Genomic DNA, 15,474 nt, shown 5'->3' with positions numbered 1-15,474 from the left:
TGAAAAAGTTGGCTTAAAGCTCAACATTCAGAAAACGAAGATCATGGCATCCAGTCCCATCACTTCATGGCAAATAGATGGGGAAACAGTGGCAGACTTTATTTTTGGGGGCTCCAAATGGCAATCCACTCCAATACTATTGCCTGGAAAATCCCATGGACAGAGGAGCCTGGTAGGCTACAGTCCATGGGGTCGAGAAGAGTTGGATACAACTGAGCAACTTCATTCATTCAAAATCACCGCAAATGGTGAATCCAGCCACGAAATTAAAAGACACTTACTCCTTGGAAGGAAAGTTATGACCAGCCTAGACAGCATATTGAAAAGCAGAGACATTACTTTGTCAACAAAGGTCCATCTAGTCAAGGCTATGGTTTCTCCAGTAGTCATGTATGGATGTGAGAGTTAGACTATAAAGAAAGCTGAGCGCAGAAGAATTGATGCTTTTGAACTGTGGGACTCTTAAGAGTCCCTTGGACTGCAAGGAGATCCAACCAGCCTATTCTAAAGGAAATCAGTCCTGGGTGTTCATTGGAAGGACTGATGTTGAAGCTGAAACTCCAATATTTTGGCCACCTGATGCGAAGAGCTGACTCATTTGAGAAGATCCTGATGTTGGGAAAGATTGAAGGCAGGAGGAGAAGGGGATGACAGAGGATGAGATGGCTGGATGGCATCACTGACTCAATGGACATGAGTTTGGGTAAACTCTGGGAGTTGGTGATGGACAGGGAGGCCTGGCATGCTGCGGTTCATGGAGTCGCAAAGAGTTGGACACGGCTGAGCAACTGAACTGAACTAGGTTTGTCACAACTTTCCTTCCAAGAAGCAAAGATCTTTTAATTTCATGGCTTCAGTCACCATCCACAGTGATTTTTGAGAAAACAAGAAAAGAAAATCTGTCGCTGCTTCCACTTTCTCCCCATCTATTTGTCAGGAAGTGATGGGACCAGATGCCAAGATCTTTGTTTTTTGAGTTTGAAGTCAGCTTTTTCACTCTTTCACCCTCATCAAGAGACTCTATAGTTCTTCTTCACTTTCTGCCATTAGAGTGGTATCATCTGCATGTTGAAGTTGCTGATATTTCTCCCAGCAATCTTGATTCCATCTTGTGATTCATCCAGCCCAGCATTTCACATGATGTACTCTGCATATAAGTTAAATAAGCACAGTGACAATATGCAGCCTTGATGTACTCCTTTCCCAATTTTGAACCGGTCAGTTGTTCCATGTAAGGTTCTAACTGTTGCTTCTTGACCTGCATACAGGTTTCTCAGGAGACAGGAAAAGAAAGAAAGAAAGTGAAGTCTCTCAGTCTTGTCTGACTCTGCAACCCCATGGACTGTAGTCCACCAGGCTCCTCCATCCATGGAATTTTCCAGGCAAGAGTACTGGAGTCGGTTGTCATTTCCTTCTCCAGGGGATCTTCCTGACCCAGGGATCAAACCCAGGTCTCCCACATTGCAGGCAGACATTTTACCATCTGATCCACCAGGAAAGCCCCAGGAGACAGGTAAGGTGATCTGGTATTCCCATCTCTTTAAGAATCTTCCACCATTTGTTGTGATCCACAGTCAAAGGCTTTCCCATAGTGAAACAGGAGATGTTTTTCTGGAATTCCCTTGCTTTCTCCATGATCCAACAAATGCTGGCAATTTGATCTCTAGTTCCTCTGCCTCTTTGAAACTCAGCTTATATATCTGAAAGTTCTTGGTTCACATACTGCTGTAGCTGAGCTTGAAGGATTTTGAGTATAACCTTGCTGGCATGTGAAATGAATGCAATTGTGCAATAGTTTGAACATTCTTTGGCATTGCCCTTCTTTGGTGTTGGAATGAAAACTGACCTTTTCCGGTCCTGTTGCCACTGCTGAGTATTCTAAATTTCCTGACATATTAACAACATCATCTGTTAGTATTTTCAATAGCTCAGCTGGAAATCCATCACTTCCACTAGCTTTGTTTGTAGTAATGCTTCCTCAGGCCCACTGGACTTCACACTACAGCTCTAGGTGAGTGACCACACCATTGTGGTTATCTGGCTCATTAAAACCTTTTTTGTATAGTTCTTCTGTGTATTCTTTCCACCTCTTCTTAATCTCATCTGCTTCTGTTAGGTCCTTACGTTTCTGTCCTTTATTGTGCCCATCCTTGCATGAAATAGGCCCTTGATATCTCACATTTTCTTGAAGAGATTTCTGGTCTTTCCCACTCTATTGTTTTCCTCTATTTCTTTGCATTGTTTGTTTAAGAAGGCCTTCTTATCTCTCCTTGCTATTCTCTGGAACTCTGCATTCACTTGAGTATATCTTTCCTTTTCTCCCTTGCCTCTTGCTTCTTTTCTTTCCTCAGCTATTTATAAAGGCTCCTCAGGCAACCACTTTGCCTTCTTGCATTTCTTTTCCTTTGAAATGGTTTTGGTCACTACCTCCTGTGCTGTGCTCAGTTGCTCAATTGTGTCCAACTCTTTGAGATCCTATGGACTGTGGCCCACCAGGATATTCTGTCCTTGGAACTTTTCAAGCAAGAATATGGAGTAGGTTGCCATTTCCTACTCCAGCGGATCTTTCCAACCCAGGGATCGAAGCTGTGTCTCCTAGGTCTCCTGCACTGGCAGGCAGATTCTTCACCACTGTGTCACCTGGGAAGCCCCACACCATGTCCTGTACAATGTCACAAACCTCCATCATAGTTCTTCAGGCACCCTGTCTACCAGATCTATTCCTTTGAATCTAGTTTCATCTCTGCTGTATAATCATAAGGGATTTGAAACATGTCATACTTGAATGATCAACTCAAAGAAATAGAGGAAAATAACAGAATGGAAAAGACTCGAGATCTCTTCAAGAAAATTAGAGATACCAAGGGAACATTTCATGCAAAGATGGGCTTGATAAAGGACAGAAATTGTATGCACCTAACAGAAGCATAAGATATTAAGAAAAGGTGGCAAGAATACACAAAAGAACTGTACAAAAAAGATCTTCACGACCAAGATAATCATGATGGTGTGATCACTCACTTAGAGCCAGACATCCTGGAATGTCAAGTCAAGTGGGCCTTATAAAGCATCACTACCAACAAAGCTAGTGGAGGTGATGGAACTCCAGTTGAGCTGTTTCAAATCCTGAAAGATGATGCTGCGAAAGTGCTGCACTCAATATGCCAGCAAATTTGGAAAACTCAGCAGTGGCCACAGGACTGGAAAGGTCAGTTTTCATTCCAGTCCCAAAGAAAGGCAATGCCAAAGAATGCTCAAACTACCGCACAATTGCACTCATCTCACACGCTAGTAAAGTAATGCTCAACATTCTCCAAGCCAGGCTTCAGCAATACGTGAACCATGAACTTCCAGATGTTCAAGCTGGTTTTAGAAAAGGCAGAGGAACCAGAGACCAAATTGCCAACATCTGCTGGATTATGGAAAAAGCAAGAGAGTTCCAGAAAAACATCTATTTCTGCTTTATTGACTATGCCAAAGTCTTTGACTGTGTGGATCACAATAAACTGTGGAAAATTCTGAAAGAGATGGGAATACCAGACCACCTGACCTGCCTCTTGAGAAACCTATATGCAGGTCAGGAAGCAACAGTTAGAACTGGACATGGAACAACAGACTGGTTCCAAATAGGAAAAGGAGTACGTCAAGGCTGCATATTGTCACCCTGCTTATTTAACTCCTATGCAGAGTACATCATGAGAAACACTGGGCTGGAAGAAGCACAAGCTGGAATCAAGATTGTCAGGAGAAATATCAATAACCTGAGATATGCAGATGACACCACCCTTATGGCAGAAAGTGAAGAGGAACTAGAAAGCTTCTTGATGAAGGTGAAAGAGGAGAGTGAAAAAGTTGGCTTAAAGCTCAACATTCAGAAAATGAAGATCATGGCATCTGGTCCCATCACTTCATGGGAAACAGTTAGGGAAACAGTGGAAACAGTGTCAGACTTTATTTTTGGGGGCTCCAAAATCACTGCAGATGGTGATTGCAGCAATGAAATTAAATGACACTTACTCCTTGGAAGGAAAGTTATGACCAACCTAGATAGCATATTCAAAAGCAGAGACGTTACTTTGCCAACAAAGGTCCATCTAGTCAAGGCTATGGTTTTTCCAGTAGTCATGTATGGATGTGAGAGTTGGACTGTGAAGAAAGCTGAGTGCCGAAGAATTGATGCTTTTGAACTATGGTGTCGGAGAAGACTGTTGAGAGTCCCTTGGACTGCAAGGAGATCCAACCAGTCCATTCTAAAGGAGATCAGTCCTGGGTGTTCTTTGGAAGGAATGGTGCTAAAGCTGAAACTCCAATACTTTGGCCACCTGATGGGAAGAGTTGACTCATTGGAAAAGACTCTGATGCTGGGAGGGATTGGGGGCAGGAGGAGAAGGGGACAACATAGGATGAGATGGCTGGATGGCATCACCAACTTGATGGACATGAGTTTGAGTGAATTCCAGGAGTTGGTGATGGACAGGGAGGCCTTGTGTGCTGCTGTTCATGGGGTCGCAAAGAGTCGGACACGAATGAACAACTGAACTGAACTGAACTGAATGGCCTAGTGGTTTTCCCTACTTTCTTCAATTTAAGCTTTTCCCTACTTTCTTCAATTTAATTGAATTTTGCATTAAAGAGCTCATGATCTGAGCCACAGTCAGCTCCAGGTTTTGTTTTTACTGATTGTACAGAGCTTCTTCATCTTTGGCTGAAAAGAAGACAATCAATCTGATTTTGGTATTGACCATCTGGTGATGTCCATGTGTAGAATCACCTTTTGTGCTGTTGGAAAACAGTGTTTGCTATAACCAGTATGTTCTCTTAACAAAACTCTGCTAGTCTTTGCCCTGCTTCATTTCATACTCCAAAGCCAAACTTGCCTGTTATTCTGGGTATCTCTTGACTTCCTACTTTTGCATTCTAATCCGCTATGATGAAAAGGACATGCTTTTTTGGTGTTAGTTCTAGAAGATGTTGTAGGTCTTCATTTGTGTGTGTTCCGTCGCTCAGTTGTGTCTGATTCTTTGCAATCCCATGGACCATAGCCCATCAGGCTCCCTCATCCATTTCCCAGGCAAATATCCTGGAATGACTTGCATTTCTTACTCCACAGATCTTCATAGAACTAGTTAACTTTAACTTCTTCAGCATCAGTGGTTGGGGCATAGACTTGGATTACTGTGATGTTGAATGGTTTGCGCTGGAAACGAACCAAGATCATTCTATTGTTTATGGATTGCACCCAAGTACTGCATTTCAGACTCTTTTGTTGGCTATGAGGTCTACTCCATTTCTTCTAAGGGATTCTTTCCCACAGTAATAGATAAAATAGTCATCTGAATTAAAGTCGCCCATTCCCATCCATTTTAGTTTACTGATTCTTAAGATGTTGATGTTCAATCTTGCCATCTCCTGCTTGACCATGTCCAATTTACCTTGATTCATGGACCTCACATTCCATGTTCCTAAGCAATGTTATTCTTTTCAGCACTGGACTTTCATTTCACCACCAGACATGTCTACAATTGGGCATCATTTTCACTTTGGTCCAGCAGCTTCATTCTTTCTGGAGCTATTAGTAATTGCCCTCCACACTTCCCCAGTAGCATATTGGACACCTTCTGACCTTGGGAGGGGGGGTGGTCTCATCTTTCAGTGACATATCTTTTTGCCTTTTCATACTGCCCTTGGGGCTCTTTAGGCAAGAATAGTGTAGTGGGTTGCCATTTCCTTCCCCAGTGGACCACATTTTGTCAGAACTCTTCACTATGACCCGTCCATCTTGGGTGGCCCTGCACAGCTTGACTCATAGCTTCATTGAGTTATGCAAGCCCCTTCACCACAACAAAGCTTTGACCCATTAAAGGTATTATTCCACTTACATAAAGATAAAAAGCTGGCCAAACAAATCTATGGTTAAGTTGGGAAATTGGTTACTTTTAAAGAGGAGAGGATAGGCAATAGTTGAGATAGAGCATAAAGAAGGCTTTTGAGTCCTGGCCTAGTTTTATTTCTTGACATGAGTGGTGGTTAAATAAGTGTTCACTTTGTTAGAATTCGGTGTTGTATACTTATATCCTGTGCATTTTTCTGTATATGTGGGTATTTAACATTGAAGGATTTAAGTAATAAAATATTCATTCATTCATCCATTGGTCTATTCACTGATTCATCAGTAAACCTTTGCTGAGGGTTACCTGCAATACAATCAGTGGACCTAGCTCTAGTGGGTTGCAGTGTAAGTTTCTTATGGAAAAAAAATGTTTTTTTGTTTTTCCTTTGATCTCATGATGCTGTGAAGAGGGCTTAACAAAAAGCAAGTGACCTAGAACCATTTACTCATGGCACTTGGTTTGGTCTTCACTCTGCCAATGGTTGATAGTAAGGATAATCAAGCCATTTTGTCGCTCTGGACCTGTGATCATCTGGAGGAGCTGATGTTTCCTTCGGCTTTGAAATTCTAATCAGCTTCAGTGGAGCTCATATTCTCTGTGCTAGTCGCTTTGCTAAGAATTGGGGTCACAAGAGCAAGCAATCGAACAAAAACATGATCCTGCCCTCTAGAAGGGCATAACCTTGCCAATAGCAAAGAGATCATTGTGACACAGTGAGACAGAAGGTGCTTTGATGGTTTGTCTGTCCAGGTTGTTAAGGCAGCACATTTGAGGAGCAGCTCACGCAGACTCCCAAAGGAAGGCTGCCCAAAGCTGGGAAGCCTGGTCCTGCTTCGACTGTGCAGGAAGTGATGCTGTGTGAGGCAGAGTCTTAGCCAGGCTGGGCCAGCAAGGCTTCCCTGAGGACTGGAAATGGGAGGAAGCTTCTACCAGGCTGAAAAGCAGGGGAAAGAGAATCCAGAAGACTCAAAGGAACAATATAGAGTTTGTTTTAATCCTTAATTTTCAGCTTACTATGGAAAATGTAAAGGTCTGTGAAATAGAATGGTGGGGGGCAGTGTGCAGAAGGGGGTCCCGCCTGTGGCAGGCCAGGGCAAGAGAGGCCTTGATGGCCAGGATAAAAAACCACAAATCAATATTTACCCAGCAGAAAGAGCTCTGTCTTCCCCCCTGTTTACAGCTTCTGGGTGTCTGGCTGGCTGAGCAAGGCTGGGTGAAAGCAGACTCCTGGGGGTACGTCTGGGATCACCTGGTTGCTGGTAACTTGATAATCATGCTCCAAAGAGTGAAAATTCTAAGAGTTCTTCCAAACCCTAAGGGTACACAGGCCCACTGAGAATTTGGGTCATTAGCGATGCACATGTGAAGTTCGTCACACTTTGAAAAGCACAGTAAACAAAGCTATGGACCTCGCTGGAAGGTCCCCACCAGACATCTTGATCTGTGGAGTTAGAAATCTGAGAGCACCCAGAAGTTCTCCCTGAGGCAAAGATCTGTGGATTTTGCTTATCCAGCTCTCTCAGAGAGAGCCTCCCCCAAGCCTTTGCAAGATCCAAACAGTCGTTTTGCATCTGGGCTCAGCAGATGTAGCCATTTGCATACAGGTAAATTTCCATAGATATAAACATAAAGACCTAGCAGACCTTCAGATTATCATCAGATTGAAATCTAAAGACTCTTTGGAGCTTCCCAGGTGAGGCAGTAGTAAAGAATCCTCCTGCCAATGCAGGAGATACAAGAGAGGGTTCCACCTCTAAGTCAGGAAGATCCCCTTGATCAGGAAATGGCAACCCACTCCAGTATTCTTGCCTGGGAAATCCTACAGACAGAGGAGCCTGGCAGGCTACAGGTCATGGGGTCGCAAAGAGCATGACTGAGCACAAGCACCAAAGACTATTCAGCACCTATCAGCATAGCCAGCAAACAGACATCAAGATCAACATCAGAGAACCACGGTCCGCAGTTATTTAAATGGTATGGAGGCCTCTTAGAAATGGTACTTAGAAAAAAAACTCAGAGAAATCAATACAAACCCTGGGGAGTTCTGGGAACTTGGTCCCAACAGCTGCACACAGGATATCTCGCCTGCTCCCTCCGAGGGAAGGGGCTCATTCCTGGGCCCACTGCCTGTCTCACTGTGCTCATAGAGGTGCCCTTGGCTGTCACTCATCACTGATGGGGAGGGGCTGCTGGTGTGTGAGTGGGAGAGGGGCGGAGACATTCTGCAGTGTGGGCGCCAGTCCAAAGAACTGTCTCTTCTCCTGCAAGACTTTGAAAACTATGCATTCATGTATTTGGCTGTGCCGGGTCTTCATTGTGGCGTGCGGGACCTTTAGTAATGGCATGTGGGATCTAGTTCCCCGACCAGGGATTGAACCCAGGCCCCCTGCATTGGGAGCTCGGGGTCTTAGCCACTGGGCCACCAGGGAAGTCCCTCCTCCTGAAAGACTTTTGACTGTTCACTTTAATATGTACAGGCACACCTTGAGTTGCACAGAAACTTAAATTATGAGAAAAGTCATGAGACAGGATCATCACTAAAATATTGAAAATCCACAGGAAAATAGAAAAATCAGTCTCTGATTTGGATATAATCTCTCAGAATCAGTTCAGTTCAGTTGCTCAGTCATGCCCGATTCTTTGCGACCGCATGGACTACAGCATGCCAGGCTTCCCTGTCCATCACCAACTCCCGGAGCTTGCTCAAACTCATGTTCATTGAGTTGGTGATGCCATCCAACCATCTCATCCTCTGTCATCCCTTTCTCCTCCTGCCTTCAATCTTTCCCAGCAAAATACCTGTGGGCATTAACAGCGCTACATTCCAGTTTGAGTCATTGAGGGGTGTGTGTGTTTGTGAAACGAGTACACTTTAGGTGCTAAAGGACTATTGATAGAACTGAAATGGGTGGGGCTGGTTTGATACGCAGAGGCTGAGGAGCTGCAGCTGGATGTTCATAGTGTGAAGTCAACATCCATGGAAGGGCACTGGGGCCTCAGCCCAGCCTCACAGGTTCAGGTTAAAGGCATTGCAGGGTGAGGCAGGGGCTTTCCTAGTGGAACTCACAGGGCCCTGGTTTGGGGAAATTGTGTGGGATGAAGGTGGCTGCAGAGCGTCTCCCACGGGCAGATCTTTCCTTTTTCTTTTCTATGTATGGTAGTGTATGTTTCCAGGCCGCTGTCTCCGTGCATCCCTTGCTCTCCTTCCTCCCTGCTCCATGTCCATACGTCTGTTCTCTGTGTTTGTCCACATACCACGGCTCTGCACAACCTAGAGGGGTGGGATGGGCAGGGAGGTGGGAGGGAGGTTCCAGAGGGAGGGGACATAGATATACCTACGGCTGATTCATGCTGATGTTTGGCAGAAACCAACACAGTACTGTAAAGCAATTATCCTTCCATTAAAAATAAATTTGTTAAAAAAAGAACTTTCCTTTTTCTCTTTTGGCCACACTCTGTGGCCTGTGTGATCTTAGTTCCCCAACCATGGATGGAATTCATGCCCCCTGGATTGGAAGTACATGTCTTAACCACTGGACCACCAGGGAAGTCCCCTAAAGATCTTTCCAATAAATTCTTAGCATGTGTGAAGATAGTCTGGATTGGTGGGGGACACTACAACTGAGGAGAAAGAGGGAGGTGGGGTGGTGCAAGGGTGAGCAGGTGCCTCCAGGGGATCCGTGTGAAAGCCCGGGGAAGTCATCCAAAACCAGACACTGCAGAGCCACCCTCCAGGGCTCTGCATCACCTTCAGAGGTCATCAAGGCTATGTGTGTGTTGTGGCCTGAGCGATGGCATCGAGGCATTGCGTGTATAATGGGTTGAATGACGGCCTCGACACGGTGCGTCCATTTGTCCTGCAATCTGTGGAAGTGACCTTATTTGGAAAATGGGTTTTGCAGATGTAATTAAGTTCAGGTTCTAGAGTTGAGGTCACCCCGGATTGCCCTGGGGGGCCCTAAATCCAGTCGCCAGTGCTCGTGTAAGACGCTGGAAACACAGGGCTCTATCATGTGGGGTCTCCGTGAGGACCCTGCTGGTGGGCTGGAACAGCAGGATCCAGGCACAAGGTGGGGAAAGCATTCAGAGAGGCCGCAGTGGGGGCAGAATGACCAGGAATGTGGGTGGCAGGGAGACCAGCTGTGTGGCCAGGGATCTTCGACTACAGAGGTGGGGCGGGACCCCTGGTCAGGTTTTGAGGCAAGCGCAGTATGCTGTGGGTTACAGCCAGAACCCTGCACCCAGAGGTGGGACCCAGAGAGAAACCCAAGATGTGTCTGTGGTCCTGGGATCCCAACAGAGGTAGAAGTCATGACCACACATTTACCCTTTGGCTTCCCTGGTGGCTCAGATGGTGAAGAATCTGCCTGCAATGCAAGAGACCCAGGTTTTATCTCTGGGTTGGAAAGATCCCCCGGAGAAGGGAAATGGCAACCCACTTCAGTATTCTTGCCTGGAGAATTCCACGGACAGAGGGTCGCAGAGTGGGACACGACTGAGTGACTAACACTTTCACTTTTCATTTTTTGCCGTTGCTGTTCAGTTACTCAGTTGTGTTCGACTCTTGCCAATTCCATGGTCTGCAGCATGCCAGGCTTCCCTGTCCTTCACTGTCTCCCGGAGTTTGCTCAAACTCATGTCCATTCAGTCAGTGATCACATCCAACCATCTCATCTTCTGTCATTCCCTTCTCCTTTTGCCTTTAATCTTTTCCAGCATTGGGATCTTTTCTAATGAGTCGGCTCTTTGCATCAGGTAGCTAAAGTATTGGAGCTTCAATTTCAGCATCAGTCCTTCCAATGAAAATTTAGGACTGATTTCCTTTAGAATGGACTGGTTGGATCTCCTTGCAGTCCAAGGGGCTCTCAAGAGTCTTCTCCAACACCACAGTTCAAAGGCATCAATTCTTCGGCGCTCAGCTTTCTTTATAGTCCAACTCTCACATCCATACATGACTACTGAGAAAACCATTCAATTTTCACTTTACCTGGAATAAAAAACTGTTACCAGGGATTGATGTGTGTCTGGACTGGGCTCAGCACTGTGCATCCTCACCCAAACCTTCATTTAATCCCCATTTTACAGATGAGGAAACTGAGCCTCAGGGAGCTTGAGTAACCTGCTGATGCTCCTGTAAGACATGTCAGCTGGTATCTGCATTCAGGTCTGTCTGCCTCCAGAGCCCAAGAGCTTGTAACTGCTCTTCAGTGGGCCAGGAATTCATTTTCCCACTCCCTGGAACTGTGCTCTGCAGCAAACCATCTTTTTGTACTCCCTCCACTGGGAGAAACCTCTTCATCTCCATCTCGTTACACACCTGCTTGCTTTATGGACGATGCGCTATTAACTCAGATCAAGGCTCAGGGTCTCCTTCACAAGCAGGCTGAGCGTGGCCACAGTGACGCCCCCGGGCGCTCTCTGTCCCTGCACCGCAGTCCCAGGCCTTCAAGTCCTTATTTTCTCTTCTTTTCATGTTTCTGTGCTCCGTCTTACTGCCCTGAGCTTTGAACTCAAGTTCATCTTTGTATTATACTTTAACAATTTCCCCCCTCTTCCAAACAGCTGATCTTCAATCCATATAAACCAGAAAACTAAGTAGCCTGATTAGAATTATGTCCAAAATGATAACAGCCCCTAATTAAATTTTAAAAAGCTTTGTGTCTCTTTCAAGTATAAGTTACACGAATTTGTCTGCAGCTCAGAGGCTAAAAAAATCTGCCCACAATGTGAGAGACCCAGGTTCGATCCCTGGGTGGGGAAGATCCCCTGGAGAAGGGAATGACTACCCATTCCAATATTCGTGCCTGGAGAATTCCATGGATGGAGGAGCCTGGGGGGCTACACACCACAGGGTCGCAGAGAGTTGGACACGATTAAACGACTAACAGTTTCCATCAATTCTGCAACCATTTTTTTGCTGTAAATGCTTCCCCCTCCCCCCAACCTTATTCCACTTTTTGAATGGGGTCTTGAGAGCTGAAATGATTGCATTGGGGATCTCCAAAGTGAGAAGTGGCTATAATATCCATTGTCGTTAGAAGAACCTACCCTTCTCCTAGCTGATTCAGAACGCTGTGTCTAGCACCTGCTTTCAGGAGGCAGGAAGTCGCCCTCGGAGGATCTGAGGCTGAGAATGCAGGTCCCATTTCTCACCGCCGGCGGCTCCTAATGTCTGAACACCGCCCCCAAAGAACTGCTTGAAATACCTGTGTTGCTTTGTTCCTGTGAAGAGACAGGATTCCAGCTATCAGACCGTAGCCCATTGTCTTATTTTAAAATAGAGCTATTGATACGGAAATAAAATCACCATTTACCTCATCAGCAAAGAACGTTGGATGTCCCTTGTGACGCAACATCGCCACCTGCTGACTAAAACATCACAGTGCAACTGGGTGCATAAAATATTGTGAACAGAGTATGAATTCGGAGAAGGCAATGGCACCCCACTCCAGTACTCTTGCCTGGAAAATCCCATGGATGGAGGAGCCTGGTGGGCTGCAGTCCATGGGGTCGCGAAGAGTCGGACACGACTGAGCGACTTCACTTTCACTTTTCACTTGCATGCATTGGAGAAGGAAATGGCAACCCACTCCAGTGTTCTTGGCTGGAGAATCCCAGGGACGGGGGAGTCTGGTGGGCTGCCGTCTATGGGGTCGCGCAGAGTCGGACACGACTGAAGCGACTTAGCAGTAGCAGTTAAACTAAACACAGATTATTGCAATGTGTCTTCCAATCCAAAATAACCCTGGCAGTTCGCAACATCACCCAGGAAAGCATCAATTTCTGATTACATCTCCTTTATCGAATTCTTCAGAAAGGTACATCAGATCAGATCAGATCAGATCAGTCGCTGAGTCGTGTCCGACTCTTTGCGACCCCATGAATCGCAGCACACCAGGCCTCCCTGTCCATCACCAACTCCCGGAGTTCACTCAGACTCATGTCCATCGAGTCACTGATGCCATCCAGCCATCTCATCCTTTGTCATCCCCTTCTCCTCCTGCCCCCAATCCCTCCCAGGATCAGAGTCCTTTCCAATGAATCAACTCTTCGCGTGAGGTGGCCAAAATACTGGAGTTTCAGCTTTAGCATCATTCCTTCCAAAGAAATCCCAGGGCTGATCTCCTTCAGAATGGACTGCTTGGATCTCCTTGCAGTCCAAGGGACTCTCAAGAGTCTTCTCCAACACCACAGTTCAAAAGCATCAATTCTTCGGCACTCAGCCTTCTTCACAGTCCAACTCTCACATCCATACATGACCACAGGAAAAACCATAGCCTTGACTAGACGAACCTTTGTTGGCAAAGTAATGTCTCTGCTTTTGAATATGCTATCTAGGTTGGTCATAACTTTCCTTCCAAAGAGTAAGAGTCATTTAATTTCATGGCTGCAGTCACCATCTGCAGTGATTTTGGAACCCAGAAAACTACAGTCTGACACTGTTTCCACTGTTTCCTCATCTATTTCCCATGAAGTGGTGGGACCGGATGCCATGATCTTCGTTTTCTGAATGTTGAGCTTTAAGCCAACTTTTTCACTCTCCACTTTCACTTTCATCAAGAGGCTTTTTAGCTCCTCTTCACTTTCTGCCATAAGGGTGGTATCATCTGCATATCTGAGGTTATTGATATTTCTCCCGGGAATCTTGATTCCAGCTTGTGTTTCTTCCAGTCCAGCGTTTCTCATGATGTACTCTGCATAGAAGTTAAATAAATAGGGTGACAATATACAGCCTTGATGAACTCCTTTTTCTATTTGGAACTAGTCTGTTGTTCCATGCCCAGTTCTAACTGTTGCTTCCTGACCTGCATACAAATTTCTCAAGAGGCAGATCAGGTGTTCTGGTATTCCCATCTCTTTCAGAATTTTCCACAGTTTATTGTGATCCACACAGTCAAAGGCTTTGGCATAGTCCATAAAGCAGAACTAGATGTTTTTCTGGAACTCTCTTGCTTTTTCCATGATCCAGCAGATGTTGGCAATTTGATCTCTGGTTCCTCTGCCTTTTCTAAAACCAGCTTGAACATCAGGAAGTTCACGGTTCACATATTGCTGAAGCCTGGCTTGGAGAATTTTGAGCATTACTTTACTAGCGTGTGAGATGAGTGCAATTGTGCGGTAGTTTGAGCATTCTTTGGCATTGCCTTTCTTTGGGATTGGAATGAAAACTGACCTTTTCCAGTCCTGTGGCCACTGCTGAGTTTTCCAAATTTGCTGGCATATTGAGTGCAGCACTTTCATAGCATCATCTTTCAGGATTTGGAATAGCTCAACTGTATGTAGAAAGATACATACGTCTATTTAAAGTAAGAAACCACGAAGTTGTCCTTTACTGTTTAATTTGCTCTGACATCTACAGTTGATAAATAAGAATTGTATAAAGAAAATAACAGATTTGTTATCTAGTGATAAACACAGTTAGACAAATCATGAGAGATACCTGGTGTCACAATACCCCCTTCCCATTAGCTGTGTAAATCTGAGCCTCAGTTTCTTCATCTGTTCAATGGAAAAAAGAATACCAATGGTGAAGTTCTGTAAAATAAATAGATTACAGATGGTACATAGCACAAGTAATTTACTACATCGTTGATTTAGTTTCCTTTCATTAAAAGAACAATCATTCTGTTAACTAAATATATACTCATTCACCAAATTTCCTCTATAACTATCATCATCTCTTGGTCAGCAATCATTAGAACTCTTCACCTATTTTCTCTCCAGTCTCTCTCTCCATATACATATTTTTCCTGGCCACACCACTTGTCATATAGGATCCTAGTTCTCTGACTGGGGATTGAACCCACGGCCCCTGCAGTGGAACCACTAAGTCTTCACCACTGGACCAGCAGGGAAGTCCATCTCAGTCTATTTTTATGGATTTTTTTCCTTGAGTTCTTTAGGTATGGTTTCTGAGGCTCAGTGCCTGGGTGCTTGCAATTCCAAACCTTTTTATCCCCAAGGTATTCTCATTACCAAATATGTTGATAGCTTATTTTTTTTTAATTGAAGTAGGTTTACAAAATGATATTCATTTCATGTGTACTGCATAGTGATTATTTTTACAGAATAGACTCCATTATAGATTATTACAAGCTAATGATTATAATCACCTATACACTTATATAATGTATATATAATACTATACAATGTATCTTTGTGCTTACCTATTATATACATAGTAGCTTGTATCTCTTAATCCCATACCCCTAATTTAACCCTCCCCCTTCCCTCCCTCTTTTGGTAACCACAAGTTTGTTTTCTGTATCTGTGAGGGTTTATTTTTGCATATACATTGATAGTTTATTCTGAAACTCAGTTGGCTTTTTTTCTTTTCTCCAAATTTTTGCTAGGTCTTCTCTTGCCTGAGGTAAAATTCCACCTGATGCCCTATATCTCCCAGCACCCTGCAGTTAGACGGTGTCACAACTAGTTCTGGCCATGAAATGTGAGTAAAAGTGTTGAGTGTCACTTCCCTGCCCATGTGCATCCCCCTAGGTGTTCTCTTCTGCTGTGGTTGCCTAGGAACACATGCACCCAGATGGTGCAGCTGCAAGACAATACCATCTCTGAATCCCTGAGT

The sequence above is a fragment of the Bos grunniens genome, chromosome 14, assembly GCF_055505025.1.
Source record: "Bos grunniens cultivar Pamir isolate PY7600 chromosome 14, Bosgru_T2T1.0, whole genome shotgun sequence".
NCBI lineage: Eukaryota > Metazoa > Chordata > Mammalia > Artiodactyla > Bovidae > Bos > Bos grunniens.
This window is presented reverse-complemented; position numbering follows the sequence as displayed.